The sequence below is a fragment of the Lucilia cuprina genome, chromosome 4 (genome assembly GCF_022045245.1).
Source record: "Lucilia cuprina isolate Lc7/37 chromosome 4, ASM2204524v1, whole genome shotgun sequence".
Taxonomy (NCBI): Eukaryota; Metazoa; Arthropoda; class Insecta; order Diptera; family Calliphoridae; genus Lucilia; species Lucilia cuprina.
The window spans coordinates 20,066,219-20,080,236 of record NC_060952.1 but is presented as its reverse complement, the minus strand read 5'-3'; the positions used below and the strand labels follow the sequence as shown (position 1 = coordinate 20,080,236).

The 14,018-nt window shown below is 26.9% G+C and overlaps 1 protein-coding gene across 1 annotated transcript in view; it reads left to right on the top strand.

Moving 5' to 3' along the window:
* The window catches only part of LOC111684256 (palmitoyltransferase ZDHHC16), a 177,265-nt gene that overhangs the window by 26,785 nt on the left and 136,462 nt on the right, over window positions 1-14,018 (top strand). The gene's annotated exons all lie outside the window — the stretch shown is intronic.

The window sequence follows — 14,018 nt, the reverse complement described above, 5'->3', positions numbered from 1 at the left end:
CGTTGTAAGTCTTAAAAATGTACATCAAATTACGACTTACTACGATACAAACGTACAACACCATTTGTATATTGGAAAAAAATATTTTATAAAATTAAAAAAAAATCACTAGAAATATTGATCAAGGTTTTTGCTAATTTCACCACAAGGGGTTAATTTACCATATTCACACTAAATTATTACAAATTCTCTTATTGTTTTTTTTTTTAATATTTAAAAGTATATAATGAGAAAAATTCAAAATCTATATTTCATTATAAAAAAAAAACTTTTTTAAGTTTATTTCGTCATATGAAGTAAATATTGCTTTTTAATATTTCAAAAAAGAAAATCAATATTTCTCAATTAGAAAAAGTGGGTTAATTTTTGCCTAGTTTTGTTAAATTTTCCTACTCTTCTTCGCCGTGTGTGTGTCTGTTGTTGCAACAAAATTTTTTAGCAAAAAACTAAATAATTTTGTTGTTTTCTATTATGTTAAATTGATATGCACCGACATTTTGATGTGTTTCTTTTTTTGTTGTTGTTTTCAAATGTAGCAGCAAAATAAATTTAATTTTAGCTTGAACAAAATTTCTTTTTGGCTGCTGATACATACAACTATCTGTACATTAAGGTAAATACATATGTATTAAGCAATATACATAAAAATATAGGTAACTGGGTGTATGTGTGTAATAATAAAAATGTATAGGTGTTTTTTTTATTACATTGAAAACATACACACACACTCACATACCAAGAAAGCAATAGTTTTAAATGTATAAGTTAATGCAACATTAGGTTGGTTGTTGTTTGTATGTTTTTTTTTTAGTTTTTACATACATATAATTGGCAATAGAAAGAAAATTAGCAAAAAACCAACAACAACAATCATTTGCAATTTTCACACACTTTGCCTTATAATTTCTTTGCACACACATTTATATTTTTTTGTTGAACAAAAATAATCGCATTTAGAAATAAGGTGAATAAATATTATGCCAATTGCATAATCAATGGAAAATTTAAGACTTGAAGAAAGAAATATTTGAAAATTTAAACAAATTGTTTAGTTTTAATTAATAATTATTAAATATTTTTATAATTATTAATATGTTTTGCTGAAATATAAAAAAAATCCCTTTTTAAATAGTTTTCCTACTTTACTATTACTTTATTGTCTTTTTGTGAAAATGATCTAATAAGTACTTGGTTTCAGTTTAAAATTTAATATTTTTTCTCTCTTTCTTTCTACACACTTTTGTGCAAATATATGTTAATTTACTGTCGCTATTTGTTTAAACAATGCGTCACTATTTTTTTTTTTTTAATATTTGCTGCTTATTATTTGGGCTGCTTAAAATAAACACACCTTTTTTGTACCCCTTATGTATACATATGTATATAATTTTAAGATTTTTTTGTTATTGTTTTTTTCTTTTTGGTTTAAGACACGTGCTTATTAGTTGCTTTTTGTTTCAGTTCTGTTCATAATATTTGTTCTTAACTTGCTTTTTTTGGTTTAAATCAAATCAAATGAGTTCATATTAAAAAAAAAACACTTAATCCTTTCTTTTTTATTTTGTTTTCATGGCTGTCTTCTATCAACTGCTGTTTGCTTGCTGCAGAGTGTAAGAGAACTGCTGTGAACTAGTAATTCCGTTAGTGGCTAGAATCAGCTGTTTTGTAGCATTCTGTTTTTTTTTCTGTTCATGTTGGCCCTCATCAATCAATCAATAGTTATTGATTTTCTGCTCTCCTTGTTGTTTAAATCAATATAAATCCATTTAAGTTGTTAACAAGATTTTCTTGTGGCATTGATGTTTTTATAGCAAATTATAAAAAGTTATTGTTATTATTTTTTTAATTTAATTAAATTATTTCTTTTTGCTAGGTATTTTATTATTTAATTTAATTTTTAATATTTAGTTTATTTTTAATTATTTCTTTTTTTTCTTAATTTAAATTCAAAATTTTTTTTTAAGAAAAACTGCTTGTGTTGAATAATATTATATGTAAGAATTGGTAGTATAGGTTGTATGTTTGGTAGTAAAACAAAAATTGGCTGTTGCTGTTCCGATGTATAACTTAACACTGATGGTCGTTTGTTTTTTCTAAAATTGCAACTGTCGTAGCAGCAGTAGTCATCAACATCAAACACACTCATACCAGCAAACACTCTTTCGTTTCGTTTTTTTTCGTTTCTTGTGATTTTTCTATTCGGTTGTTTTTGGATGTCGTGTATTTTTTTTGTTGTGAATACAATTGTTGTTTAATATGAGTAATAGTTTTTTCGTTGTTGTGATTGCTGCACTCTTCTAGGTATTTCTTTTGTTGTTGCTATTGTTGTTGTAGCTTACTTGTAAAATACAGTTTGTTTTTTTTTTCTATGCCGAAATGTAACTAAAAAAAACTTGTTATTGTTAGTGCATTACAAATGCATACTTTCTCTCACTCTCTCTTTTTCTCTCTATGAAAATTTTCTAAATAAAGCTTTTTTTTGAAAGGAATTTTAGCTTTTTCTTAATTTTACTTAAATTGTTAGTTTTTTTTTGCACTCAAAGTTACACAAAGGTGAAATATATTAAATTATTTTTATAACAAAATTACAACTTTCTTTAATATTAATATAAAAAAACACTAAAAAAAACTTCTAATAAATGTGCTTTTTAAATTAAAGCTAAACGAAGACTAATAAATTGAAGTTTTCTTTAAAAAAAAGAAAAATAAAACAAAATGTTAAATAATTTTTGCTTAATTTACTCATAACTCAAAAACATTAAAAGTTTTCTAACGAAAGCTTTTTTGAACTCTTAAATTTACTCTTTTCCTATTAAAAAAACATTTTTTACTCTTAAATATTTCTCAAACACTCTTACAATTAACTAAATGTTATTTATTGTTGTTGTTATAAGGAAGTAATTTTTAAAATTTTTTTAAACATAAAGCTTTTAAAAAAGCTCAAATATACTCTTTAGTTTTGTTTTACACATACTCTTAAACTAAAGAGCGCACTCCCTTGCATTCTAGTTAGTTGCATTGGGCGTTGATGTTCAAGGTGATTTGCAAATAGTTTTTTTTTTTGTGTTGTTTTTCGTATAGAAAAATCCAATAACTATTTTTATATATAGAAATATTTCTTTGCGTGTGTTTGCAAATGAGTATGTATTTTATAGTTTGTTGTTGCTGTCTTTATATGCATTTTTATATACTTAAATATATATTTTTTTGTATATACACTTGCATATTTGGTGTATATACCAGTAGTCTTTTTTTGTGTTCATTTTAAATAGTATTTGTAGTAGTAGTGTCTTTTTATCTCACACAATTATGCGAAATTATCGATCAGTTTTGAGGTTAAGGTTAGAAAAACTATTTGTAGAAAAAAAAAAACAAATTGTATAAAAAAACACATTCATACACAAGTTACAACTTTAAGGTTTTATATATTTTACAGGAATTTTTCTATAGATATAAGTAAGTAAGAAAGCAAATATTTGGGTTAAAGTTATAAAAAATTAATTTATGATTGCGAAATATTTAACTGAACTTTTAATAGATTTTAAATTTTCTATTACACATATCAAAAAGTTCCAATTTACTACTACAGTTTTATGGTTAAAGAAACTAAATTGTAAAATTCACAATCGATGTCGTATGGTTGTAGCGTTTTAAGACAGTTTATTTTGTAGGTAACTTCAGAAAGCGAAAAGTAAAATTTTTGATTTCTTTTCTATATTATTAAGCAACTTCTGTTAAAGCTGTGATACACAGTTGACGGATTTGTAGGTACCATTACATAACAAAAAGTACCCTTTTGTATTCCTATTCTTCCCTTTCTTGTCTACTAGATTAAAACCCCACTATTGGGCAGCTCATTATTACACCATAAGTTCAAATATGAAACTAATCTCTTAATTTGGTGAAATATTAAAAATAAGTCTTTGGACCAGCATTGGTCAAATGTCAATCGGAGAGAACTCTTAAAACTGTGTTACACGGTTGTTAGATCTTACAACGTTGGCAGAAAATGGTTTAGAAAATGTCTAACGATTGTCTAAAATAACAATTTATGTTTAAAATTTTGTGAGAAAAAATATATCTGACAAAAAGTTAAAATTGCAAGTTAACATGGTTGATAGAGATTTTCTCAACATTTTTCTGCCAACGTTAAAGGATTTTATAGCCGTGTTTACATAGCTTTAGTATCAATGTTTTAAATGCCACTATTGTAAAGTGGTACTAGATTTTTATTAAAGAAAAGTACTTTTTGTAGGAACCAAGAGATGGCAGAAAGTACAATTTCTTCCCTTTTTGCAGAATTGTTTAAAATCTCTATATGGCTTTTTGGGCAGCTCCCATGTCTATCACAGGGTCAAAATAAAACTACTTGTTCTATTCTGCGAAATGTTAAAAATTATTATATTATGATCATGCAAAGAGAAGCAAATGCATACTCGAACCAAAACATAACCCTAAGCAAACTGATAGTATTTATGATCGAAATTCATTTTGATAAAGCCATATTAGTTCCCTTAGACTTCAGTGCAAATAAAAAGGGGCTAAATATTTGTGATAAAACCAACAAAATTACTGGGTTATGGACAAAATTAAATTATATACCAGAATCACTTATAAGAGAGGATAGGTGAAATAAAGCAAACAAATCGTATGCATTGGGAATATATTTGGAAAATTTCAGAAATTTAGCCCCATCATAGACAGAATGACTTTCTACAAATATTTGATGTAAATTTCCTATAGGTCACTTATTATACCTTCTTGAAAGCACAGGCAGAGGTTAATACTCAGCAAAAGTAAAGAACTTTCAAAAAAACGAAAAAGGGAAATGTAAACACTGAAAAATAACCTGAAGAAGTTATTATCTTAACCCAGAATTTTAATAGAAGGTATGTACTTTTTCCTTTTATAAAAGTTATTAGGAAGTGAAATTGTTGTATTATAGAATACAACTAATTAGACTTAATAATAAATAGTATTAAGTCCCCAAAATAACATCTTTCTGTATAGAAACCAAAATATTAATATCCAATTCGAAAATATAATAAACTACGTAATTTTCAATATTTTTTTATTCCAAGAAAAAATTTTTTCCGTTTCAAAAAAAAAAAAAAATGACCTAAATACTATGTGTTGTGTAGTTTTTCTTTTAATTTTATAACTCTATAATCTACACGCTGATTGCAAACCGAACAATCGTTTGTAATAAAAATGACGTTAAGTATCTAGATACACTCATATATGAAGATAGATAGATTTGCTAGACAAGCTTACTCATGTATTTAACGCTCTAAAAGTAAAGTAAAATAAAAACAAATATTGAATATAACATACAATAAACAACAGCTTTTTTAATTTACGTTAAATTAATTTAATAGACCTTTTCTTTATACAATAATTAGTTAATAATAATAACAACAACAACAAGCAATTATTGTATTATTATTTTTAAATGAAAATATTTTTGTACTATTATTACAGTAAGTTATAGAAGAAAGTGTGTGTTTTGTTACATAAAAATCATTTATGAATAAAACGAATTAATCTTAAGAAGGTTAGTTAATATTCGTAGCGTTCTTGAACTCATTTCCAATGCTTAGTCCCCACTCACTCCTCTATGGGTTATCTGTTGTCATTTGCAGCAGTCTCAAACTTATCCCGGATCATAGACTTTACCGTGCATCAGTCTTATAACCGCAAATCACTCTTTAGTGACATCACTATTTAATAATCCTAGTGGACTAGAGCACTAGTATCACCTCTTTTCTCCACAATTGCAATAATACAAAGACCGGTGGACTAGAGCTACTAGTAGCCGGGATTGCAATAACACTAAGATAAGCAACATGTCCCCGGAGGGTTTTGTGCTGATGTTTGTTAATTGGTCCTAAGGACTAGAGCTACTAGTTGCTGGGATTGCAATAACACTAAGATGGGGCAACATGCCCCCGGAGGGTTTTGTGCTGATGTTTGTTAATTGGTCCTATTATCCCTATTACAGTCTTTGTCTTGATGACATCACTATTTAATAATCCTAGTGGACTAGAGCACTAGTATCACCTCTTTTCTCCACAATTGCAATAATACAAAGACCGGTGGACTAGAGCTACTAGTAGCCGGGATTGCAATAACACTAAGATAAGCAACATGTCCCCGGAGGGTTTTGTGCTGATGTTTGTTAATTGGTCCTAAGGACTAGAGCTACTAGTTGCTGGGATTGCAATAACACTAAGATGGGGCAACATGCCCCCGGAGGGTTTTGTGCTGATGTTTGTTAATTGGTCCTATTATCCCGGTGGACTAGAGCTACTAGTTGCCGCATGCCCCCGAAGGGTTTTGTGCTGATGTTTGTAAATTGGTCCTATAATCCCTATTACAGTCTTTGTCTTGATATTTTGAACTTATTTACAAACAATTAAACTCCTGCCACTGAAGATCAACTAAAGATAAATCTTACCCTTATCCTGATTAATTTAAATTTTTATGAAATGTGTGAATAGTTTCTTAAAAGTGTTTAAAATGTAGTTTTGCTACAGATTATGTTCTTTAAACTAAATTTTATAAGAAATAGAAATTAGGTTTAATTTTAATATTAGTTTCACTTATTATGAATATAGTTGCTAGCTTTAGACTTACTTAAGTGTTTTTAAATGTAGTTTAAGTTCTGGTTTGATACCTTTAAATTTATTGATTCCGCTATTCCACTATTGATTTTTTCTAATCACATACCTTTTACTTATATAATTATTTAAAAAAATAAAAACCTTTTTTATATCCTTAAAAGGATTATTAGAATTTTTTTTACTTATTGTTGCTTATTTTTTGTTATTAATTCTAAACAAAACTAAAAATGTCTTAAAACCCAACATGAAATCAACCAACTTAAATATTATAATAAATTTTCTTTGTTTATTGTAATAACAATTAAAATAATAGATAAAATGGTTTCTTTGTTCCTTAGAAATGTTTGCTAAAGCCAAGTGTTTTCATACTTGTCAAACACACTGTAAAATAATAAATTACACTAACACATTGAAATATTTCGTTGAAAATAGCTCCCCTAATAGAAAAACAAACATAGAGCATCTAGAGGTGGTTCTCAAAGTTATTAAAGTGTATCGGAAACATCAAACATCATGCCATTGTTGCACTGAAAAGCGCATCAATTTATTAAATTTATTATTGTTCATATAAAATAAAACAAAAACGTAAAAAAAGAAACAAAAAATCTTACATATTTAGAAATAAAAAAATCTATTATACTTGTATGAATAATATGTATATTGTACATCTACTACTAATGCAACTTTCCTTATTATTCTATATTTTCTTTATTATTTTACAAAACTACATTCATACATATAAAATTAAAAATTGGCTTGACTACTACAACCAAAATAAATGCAATAAAATGAAATTGTTTGTTCTAACACGAGTATTTAAGTTTTTTTTTTTTATTTTTTTGCTCGTAAGACATTCTGGTGACATTATTTGTCATTTGCACTAAATGTAAAATTTTAAATTTATATTAAAAACCACACAAGTAGAAAAAATCAGCAACAACAAAAAATCGAAAAAATTCGATTTGTTGTTCATGTTTAACTATTTATATTTTTGGCATTTGATTTATTTTTAGTATGACCGTCAATTATCCTTTAGTGTTTGTCATTGTTCTCTTTTACTATATGCTACTATTTTATTTCATGTAAAATACAACAAATTTGTTTAAGCAGCGCCCAATAAAAAGACGAAAAAAAAACTTGTAGAAATTGTGCCAATGTTATACAAAAATAATAATAAAAACGATTTTCTATAACTTTCGCTTTTTTTCTTTCGTTTTATAGTACATGAGTAAGAGTAATTTAATTTATTTCTAAAAAATTTAAATAAATGACATTACTGTCATTTTATAGTAAGTAGAGGCCGAATAAGACAAATGAAACATATTGGCCGTTGCCAAAATTTGCTATCTTTTATTTTATTTATTAAGTGCTTTTTATTTTATTTTTTAAAAAAAGAGGGGAAGGGAATAAAAACTACTGAACACGTTTCCTTAAATGACCTTAATAATAGTACATCATCGTATGCAATTGTTATATCGATTTGATGGTTGCCTTGATGGTTTATGAAAATAGACATTTGTTTGTAGAATTTTGATGAAAGTGTTCGATAGAAATTTGTTAAATAAAAACAAAACTTTTCCGTTTTACACCAAAATTGTTTAAACTAATTCACTGTAATGTATTGACGGCGGGGAAACAGTATGACGGCTTAAGTCAGCTTATCAGGAAATCTTTCTTAGAGTTTTAGGAAAATTAGATATTTTTATGAAGCAATTGTTATCACTGTTGCCTTAAAGTATGCTACCTTTTTGTATTAGCAATTTAAAAATATTAAAAAATATATATAGTCTTGTCTATAGTCTAGTCTATAATCTAGTCTATAGTCTAGTCTATAGTCTAGTCTATAGTCTAGTCTATAGTCTAGTCTATAGTCTAGTCTATAGTCTAGTCTATAGTCTAGTCTATAGTCTAGTCTATAGTCTAGTCTATAGTCTAGTCTATAGTCTTGTCTATAGTCTAGTCTATAGCCTAGTCTATAGTCTAGTCTATTGTCTAGTCTATAGCCTAGTCTAGTGTCTAGTCTATAATGTAGTCATATTGCAAGCACTTTAGGTGCCCAATAACTTTTCACACAAACCTCGAAAACAACCACATAACTTTTTAGAGCTTTTACAAAAGTTTAAAAGTTGGCTACAAATCCACAAAAACCCTTTGAACCACAAATTTTTCTAAATTTCAAATTTTGACCTAAAACGTTATCTAACAAGGATGAAGTTTGGTAAAATAAAAAGTTTTTGATTTAAAAAAAATAATAAATTGAATTGTAAAGCTTTTATAATAAAAAGTAAAATGTGCCATGAGAAGACAGTTTGACCAATTGGTTTGAGATGAAAATATATCTGTTGAAAAATTTTGTACAACTAATACGATCAATCAATTAATTTGATTTATTATTTTTGTTTTGTTTTGCATTTTAAACTGAAGGAAAACAAAAAAGTAAATGCTAAAAATATGCAATTTTTCTTAAAAATAATTTTTGTTTGCGCTTTAAACTTAAAACTAGAATTTTAATTGTTACTAAAATGATTTATAATAAATAAAAAGATTTTTTATAAAATTTATAAAAAAAACATTGTAAATTAAAGAAAAAAAGTAGAATGTTAAAATAAATAAACTTAAAAGCTTTCTTAGGCTATAGAATAAAAAAATAGAATAATAAACAAAAACAACATAAATAATATTTAAAAAAATCTTAAATTATAAAGAAAAATTAATGAAATAAAAATCGAAAAAAACTTACCTCAATTAAAATGCATTTTGACTGACATTGATGTACATATGTGGGATGTTATCAAAGCTTTTTGCACTAGAAAAGCTTTAATAGTTTCTTTGCTAGTTTTCTGCAAGTTTTATGGTTCGATTTTGTCATCGTCATCATCATCTATCTCATCGTTGCATTGTCATGTCATTTATTACTGAGATACCACCAGCTGTGTTCACTGATATCATATTGTTAGCTTTAAACTTCAAAGCGAGCACAGGGTGTATCCCGGCAATAAATACATTTTTTAATATTTTCAGCTACAGCCTGCTGTTTTTCTACTAGTGCTTGCATTACGAAAAAAGCTTTTTTTGTTTTAGTTTTAGTTAATTTAATTTTTTTTCTTTCATCATTTTTGCACATTTTCAATTTTAATTAGTTTAGACAATCACCATCAACCAACAAGCACCATAAATACTAATGAATACATACATATATGTATGTATGTGGCAATGAATATGTATTTCAAATGTTTAATTGTTTACATGTATGTACATTTATTTCTCTTATTGTTTTTATTGTTGTTAATTTTAGCTGTTGCTGTTGGCTTTTATGAAAAGCTTTTTTTGTTTGTGGGTTGGGGGGTTTTTGTTTTGTAATTGTGTAAGTGTTCTCTATCTCTTACTCTCATTTAATGTGTTTGTATTGTGTTATTGTTTGTTCACTACATTTCAACAGCTGCCATACATGTTTCTCAAATCAGTTTAAATAAAGAAAAAGTTTAGTCTCTTTCTCCCTATTTTTCTCATTTTCTTGTTTATTTTTTTTTTACTTTTTTTCTTATGTTTATTATTGAAACTTTTTAAATGTCAAAGGGTATTTCCCCAGTTTTAATTTTTTTGTTGTTGTCGTAGTCATTGTCGTCCTATGCTTTTTATTTATTTTTCTTTTTAACCGGAAGGAATTGAATACTTTTAAAATAATGTGTCAATAATAAAATGTTAAAGAAAGGCCCTTTATATTTTATTTAAGACGATATCGTGTTAGTAATGTAAAAGTTATTTAAAATGTGTTTAAAAAAATACAATTTTTATAAAAAAATAATTGTTAAAAGTCATAAAGTTTTATGTTAAATGAAGCTATTGTAAGGATTTTTTAAGATACATAATATCTCTCATTTATTACAAGAAACGTTGTTTCGAAAAAAAACTAATGATTGGATTTAAAATATAGAAAGTAGACTTATGAAATATCATGAAATTTAGTTTATTCGCCAAAAATAATTGACATTTTGAAAAATAGATAAAACATTTTGGAAGCTCCTGAGTAGCGCATCCTTTGTAGTACTCAGCTTAAGTTATGTCAATCAGGCAATTAGGGCTATATCAGGTGATAGAATTAAATCTAAAACCGTAGTAGATTGTAAGAAAGTTTATACTAAATATTCTACCAGAGTAAACGTTTACATCATATGCGTACCAGGCCATTCGAGAGTAGTCGGCAACGAAAGGGAGAATGTAAAATCCTTTTAAGAGAATGGAGCTCAAGGTAGGTAGCCTGATAAATGGAAAATAATTCTAAGCAACTAAAGCTGAATTAAAACTATAAATCCCATAAGACCTCTTGGAATAATGAAACGATGGGCTGAACTACAAAGATTCTATGGCGTGACCCTGATGAGAGCAAAACAAGATATCTTCTTAAGATGAATAAGTCTGAGGTCAGTATGATGGTACGTATTCTGAGTGGTTACACAGGACTATGAGCACATCTTTGCAAAATTGGACGTGCGGATTTCGACGAATGTAAAGCATGTGGAGAGGTCAGTAAAACTCTGGAGCACATTCTTTGTCTTGGAAGTGATGTTATTCCAGAAATAACATTTCTCACTAACAATGTGGAAAATTCTTAGAAATTTAATTACAAGTAATTGGCAAAACTGTAATCATTTCACCAACCCTTGATATGACCATTTTTAACAAAAATTGTACTAAATTAGAAAAAAATTGTTTTGAATAAAAAATCTTAATGTCTGTCCGTCCCCAGATATCTTCAGAATTCAAATCTTAAATTCTTTTCTATTATACACCTACTCTTTTAAGAATCGCGACCGATCTTCATACAATATCATAAAAAGACTTAGTTTTATTGACTTTCGCAAATGAACTTTTTATGGAGAAAGCCGCGAATCCACAAAGGAAAAGGGGAAAATAAGTAAAAATTCATGTAGAAAACTAATCCGCTAGACTTTTTTAAATTTGATTTAAGTTTTGACTTTTTTATGTGTTTTTTTATTAATAATTTTTAATGAAAAATGAAAAAGGGACTTTTTTATGTTTTTTTATTAATAATTTTTGATGAAAAATGGAAAAAGTGTTTTGGAAAAATATCAACAGGATATTACGCTTTTTAGCATTTAGCAAATTCTAAAAAATATTTTAGTTTATTTTTAGAAATAATAATTTACTGTATCTGTGAACTCAAAAGTACTCTCTAAATAGAGAAGAAATTTAAAAAAAAAAATCCGTTCATGTAAATGATTTGAAAACTAAAAATTTTATTTACATATCCATAGTTAATATTTAATAGTCTCTATCTTAAATAAGACAAGTTTTTAGGAATTAAAAAAAGTACTGTTTATTTAACTAGTTCTTGAAGATTTTAAAAAAATTTTCTACGACCTTATTAGCAAATATACCCTTTTAAAAATTTCTAAACTAAAAATTTCTTAGCATTTCAAGTCATTATGATGTCATTGCAGACAAGTATTTACTACAAACGAGTGAAAATGAAATATGCACGTCTAATACCAAATTGACACAAAAGTGTTTATAATTTTTCAAGTAAAGTCATACATACGTACAACAACGCAATGTTGCCAACATTGTAACAACTCTTAATAGAAATCTTAATTTTATACACATCCGTTGTCTAAATGTTAACTAAAATCGTGAGCCCACTATTGATAGATTGTTTGTTGAAAACTTAAAAACACTTTAGTGTAAATTTGGTACTAGGCGTGTATATTTCGTTTTTCTCTCTGTGTAGTCGTCAAGCCGTCAAGATGACTAATACATTAGAAAGTAATTATTATCAATCAGATCTTATTGAAGTGCTTCTATGTAATCTACACAAAATGTCATTACCTAGTTTTTGCTGGGTAGTTAGCTATTTAAACGAAAAGGATTATGTAAATACATCAATTCCAATGAAACACATATAGGCCTCTATCGGGCCTATTGTGCGCTCCTCAACAAGTGCCATAGGTGGAAATCGAACCCATTACCTTCGGTCTAGCGGACTAGGATATGATGTATTAGTTCGAAAGATAGAACTATATATAATAATTTTAACCGAAAGAGTATCACAATGGGCAATATCTCGAAAACTTTTAGACCGATTTTGAGTTCAGCATGTTCAAATTAGTAAGAAAGAATTAATAAAATGACTTTTCATCTTTTAAATCTTAATATTTTCTTGAAAATTTGAGCAAGTAACTATTACATATAGTCCCTCGATATATTCACTTCAACATTTTCTTGGCCATATGTGTTAGTAAATATAAAATCTTTATCTGTCCATAAAAGTCTGAAAATTTATATTTTCTTTAAAAAAGTTTCAGATTATTATTTTTAAAATGCATATATTATTAAAAATTTGCTAGAATATTTTCTTAAACTTGTTTTCGTGTTTTTTTTTTTTTTTGCAAACAGCAATATGTCACTCACTTACACGTACAGCAGCCGGAGTAAAGGAAAAGGGGCAACAAGTGTGATGCTTGTAAATGAAAAATTTGTATTACGTTTTTCCTTTTGTATAATCAAGACAAAAAAATTGTAAATGTGGATGATTATACAAAAAAATTGTAAGAATTTTTTAAATAATTTTCACTTTTTGAATTTCATAATGAGTATGTATGTAACACGTCTTTTAATTTTTTCGTTCACATCAACTAAATAGTTTTGTATTTGACCTTGAAAAGTTATTAATGATAAAGAAAATTGTGTTGTTTTTTTTCTTTGTAAGATTTGTTAATTTTTAATTATTAACACAATGCGGAAACTGTTGGTTGTTGATTTTTTTCACAAATTTAACACATTGAAATTTTATTTTTTTTTATAATGTTTGAGTTGTATACAAGTATTTTTTTTATTTAACACTTTTATTTACAAAAATATATATTTTAAAATAAAAAAAACAAAAAAATTTCTAATATTTATTTTTATAAAACAGCATCACAACACCTGTATGTGTTGATGCTACAAAAGGCTTTGTTCTGGATACTTGGAGTTTCGACACCAAAAGATAGGCAATGAAAAATTTTTTTTTACAGCTTGTATAATTTTAGTACCAGAATGTGTATTTGTGTAAGTGTTTGTGTATGAGTGTTTGTAGTTGTTTTTTTGTTTTTGTTGCTTCTTAGATTTGAATAAAAGTTTTGTGTGTTTGTGGAATTGTAGGGAATGTTTAACTACTCTCCCACCCATTTATTCACACATACATACATATATACAGACTTTTATCACTCATACAAAGGAAAAGAGATTGGAAATTGATTTCCACAAATAATACGTTAAAAATGAGTAGAGGATACTGTTTGAAGAAGCAACAAAACTAAAAGAAAGCTTTAAGTTGGAAAAATAACAATAATGAAACAATAATACTCGTACAAAACTCCCAGAAAGCTTTAATAA